Source organism: Saccopteryx leptura, chromosome 5, assembly GCF_036850995.1.
Source record: "Saccopteryx leptura isolate mSacLep1 chromosome 5, mSacLep1_pri_phased_curated, whole genome shotgun sequence".
Lineage (NCBI taxonomy): Eukaryota > Metazoa > Chordata > Mammalia > Chiroptera > Emballonuridae > Saccopteryx > Saccopteryx leptura.
This window is the reverse complement of record NC_089507.1, coordinates 101,661,121-101,664,986: the sequence shown is the minus strand read 5'-3', so window position 1 is coordinate 101,664,986 and position 3,866 is coordinate 101,661,121.

Below are 3,866 nucleotides of genomic sequence, written 5' to 3'. Positions count from 1 at the left end.
AATAAACTGTTGAAGTTCTGAATTATAAAGCTGACTTTCCCCTGATTAAGAAGAAATTCTTCCAGCTTGATGGCTTCTGAGGTGAGTCATTGGTCTTCTTCTTCTTCTTTCTTCTTTAGGTGAGAGGAGGGGAGATAGTGAGGCGGACTCCCACATGCACCCTGACTGGGATCTACCCGGCCACCTGCTCTAGGGCCACCCTTGAACCAATGAAGCCACTGATTATGGATGGGAAGAGGGAGAGAAAGGTGAGGAGAGGGAGAAGCAGATGGTAGCTTCTCATGTGTGCTCAGACAGGGAACGTGCATAGCTGGGCCCATGCTCTATCCAGCGAGCCACAGGCCAAGGCCAACATTGGTCTTCTGACTCAAACTAGAATTTACACCATTAGCTCTCCTGGTTCTCAGCACTTTGGACTCAGACTGAATGACACCATTGGCTCTCCTGAGTCTCCAAGTTTGTGGATGTTGGGACTTATCAGCCACCAAAATCATGCGAGCCAATTTCTTATAAAGTACACGAGCGCGTGCACACACACACATAGATAGTCTCGGTTCTCCTACTACTAATACAGATTTTTGTTTTGAGAATAGGGAGATTACATATGACATGCTCATGTGGCGTAAGTTCTCAAGAATGGGAAATGTATGTTATTTTTCCACTGTACATCCAGCACCTGTTCTGATTTCTGCTGCAGTGCACACTTCCCAAATTAAGCACGTGTTTACTGGGGAGAAGTGTACTGATATCAAGAACTTGCTCTTATTCTTTTCCCATAAAACTGGCAGGGTAAGAAAGGACCACATTCAGGAAATGAAGAAGCAGTCTTTTATTTATCAGGTACCTGGTGTGTATGAATAATGAAACATATCCTATGCTAGGTGAAGGTAGAGGTAAATACACAATTCCTGCTCTCACAGACCACACATTTCTTAGGGTGGCAAGTAAAATCTGTATGAATAAAATCCTTATTAACAGGATGGCCTCCATATTAGTCTTAAGTGGATATGGATCCAATAAATGGAGCTTCGAAATATATGAATCCAAAGCTGATAGGACTGAAAAGAGAAAGAGATCCACAGAATTTCAATATGCTGAGATTTCAATATGCTGATCAGTAATTCATATTAACAAGCAGACAAGAAATCAGCAAGGAAGAGGGACAACTTCTCCCACCAAAGGGCATCACAGGATGTGCCGAGCACTGAACCTAAACAAAGCAGAATGCACATTCTTTTTCTGGAGCACCTGGAACACTCACCAAAACGGACTGAATTCTGGGCCGTAAAATGAGTTAGCATACTTTTAAAACGACTGAATCCCAACAACATTTGCTTCCCTTCTGGCCGCAAACCCCTCCTCTCTGGGTGCAGGTGGTGCGAGCTCAGAAGGACAAGGCTTGCACTCAGCGGTGACAGGCAGCAGCGGCTTTCAGTCTCAAGGCCCTCAGCGCATCAATGTCAGACTGCGTGAGGGGTGGGGAAGATGGTGAGAGACGGGGAAGAGGGCCAATGAACAGGACGAACCCTGGCAGTGACGAGAGGAGCAGAGAGGCATATCACCCAAGTCTGACCTTGGTTCAGGTTTGTGAAGCTGGACGATGATTCGTGTTTTCAATAATAAAAATAAAATACAGGTACCCTCCATTTTTATTTTCCTGCAACAATAAGGATGGCTCTAACTCTTTCTCCTTCTCAACCCCTACCTTATTACCTTCCCGCGGCGGACGGAAATAGATGAAAACAAGCGGCGAAAGTGTCGCCGAGGGCCAGCCGCGGAAGTAGTTTTAACGGAGAGACGTAAAGTAAGTTTATTTCCGGTTTGCGACAGCAGCTCCTACCGTCTCTGTTGGCTTTCGGCCGGTAAGCCTGTGTTCTGCCCTCGCGAATTCAATTCTTACCTTATTCCGGGCCCTTCCCTACTGTCGCCCCGTCACCTTGCATCATGATAAGAAATTTGATGAGAAAGAAAATGTGTCCAAAGGCATCCAGTTGAAATGTCAGTTACTAATGGTATTAAGAATCAGTTGATAGAGAAGTTTCTAGGTATTGAACCACGGCTAAATCAAATAATGCCTAAGAAAGATCCGGTCAAAATAGTGCGATGTCACAAACATATGAAAATCCTTTGAGTAAACGGAGAGTTACTATTTCTTAGACAAAGAGAAGGGCCTAGCCCTGGCCGGTTTTTGTCAGTGTAGAGCGTCAGCCTGGTGTGCAGGAGTCCCAGCCAGGGCACACAGGAGAAGTGCCCATTTACTTCTCCACCTTCCCCCTCTCCTTCCTCTCTGCCTCTCTCTTCCTCTCCCGCAGCCAAGGCTCCACTGGAGCAAAGTTTGCCCGGGCGCTGAGGATGGCTCTATGGCCTCTGCCTCAGGTGCTAGTATGGCTCTGATTGCTGCAGAGCCGCGCCCCAAGATGGGCATGCCTGGTGGATCCCGGTTGGGCGCATGCCGGAGTCTGTCTGACTGCCTCCCCGTTTCCAGCTTCGGAAAAATACAAAAACCAAAACAAAAAAAAAGAAAAGAAAAGAGAAGGACCTTTTTTCCAACTAAGAGTATTACACAAATAACCTTTAATCCTGCCGTGTCAGCAAGTTGATAAAGGAGTCATCAAATTTGTACTCAGTGGAGCAAATATCTAAGGAGACCAATTTTCTTGCAATGAAAAGTAAGACAAAATTAAATTGAAAGCAATATCGTAAATAAAAGAAACATTTTTCTCATTGCAACAATAATACAGTAAACTATGAAAAGTGCATAAAAACATCTAATATTTTGTATTGTAATTATGCTTACATGCTTATTAATTTTTAATAGGAATTGTAAGAAAAAAAGTACTCATTTAGTTTTACTAAATATCAAATAGAACCACTAATTTGGAGTGATATTCAGATGTATTTATCATTTTCTAATTTAAAAAGTGTTTTATGCAACTATTTCATCAAAATGAATTGTCAACAGATATGGTTTAAGGTTAGATTTCCACTTAAAAACTCAAATTTCAGGAAAACTTGTAAATAAAATTATATGTATTTGGAAATTATTAAGTAGATAATGAATTAATAAACCATTAATTGTGCTTACCTGTGTATGACTGAATATTCACTGAGAAAGAAATAATCATGAGTCTACAATGTTGTATATGCGGTGTCATGTTTCAGTAAAAACTACACAGAGCCATTTCCGTGCTAGGTGTATGGCACACTCTCTAAAGGTCTCCTGTGGGGAGTGCATGTATCTCTTAATCGCGAATTGCACAGTATACTAGCCTTGACGAGTTGGCATGTCAAATACAAATATTTTACATCGCACACAGTGGATTGACTCTGCATTGATCGAATATGGACATTTACAAATTAGTCTTCCAATATCAAAAAGGAGGACATATAGGAGGATACTTCTCAAGGGAGGATGGAACATACAAAAGAAGGACTGTCCTCCCTAAAGGAGGATGATTGGTCACCTTAAAATATCCTGTGTCCAGGCTTAACATCTCTGGGAACCAAGCTTTACCCTGCTGCAGTGGATACGATTGTTGCAATCATAGGAGAAGGAAAACAGCATGTCCCTTATTACCATAAAACCTGGGGGCAGAGTAGTCATATTTCTGGTTCTCATTAGCATTTTTATTTTGAAGGCTGAATGAGTTATAGGTGTGGCATGCTCAAAAGTTCTTCCAGGGACTCAGGTGGTCGCTGCCAAAGGAGTTTCTGAGTAGTGTAAGAAAGAGAATAATTATGTGAACCAATGCTTAACTCCAAGTCACTTAAAAAAAACTTTGGAATGAAATATGTAGAAGCTAGATACACGAGGTGCCCAGATTGGGGCTGCAGCAGGGCCTCCCTGGCAAAGAAGGAATTTAGTG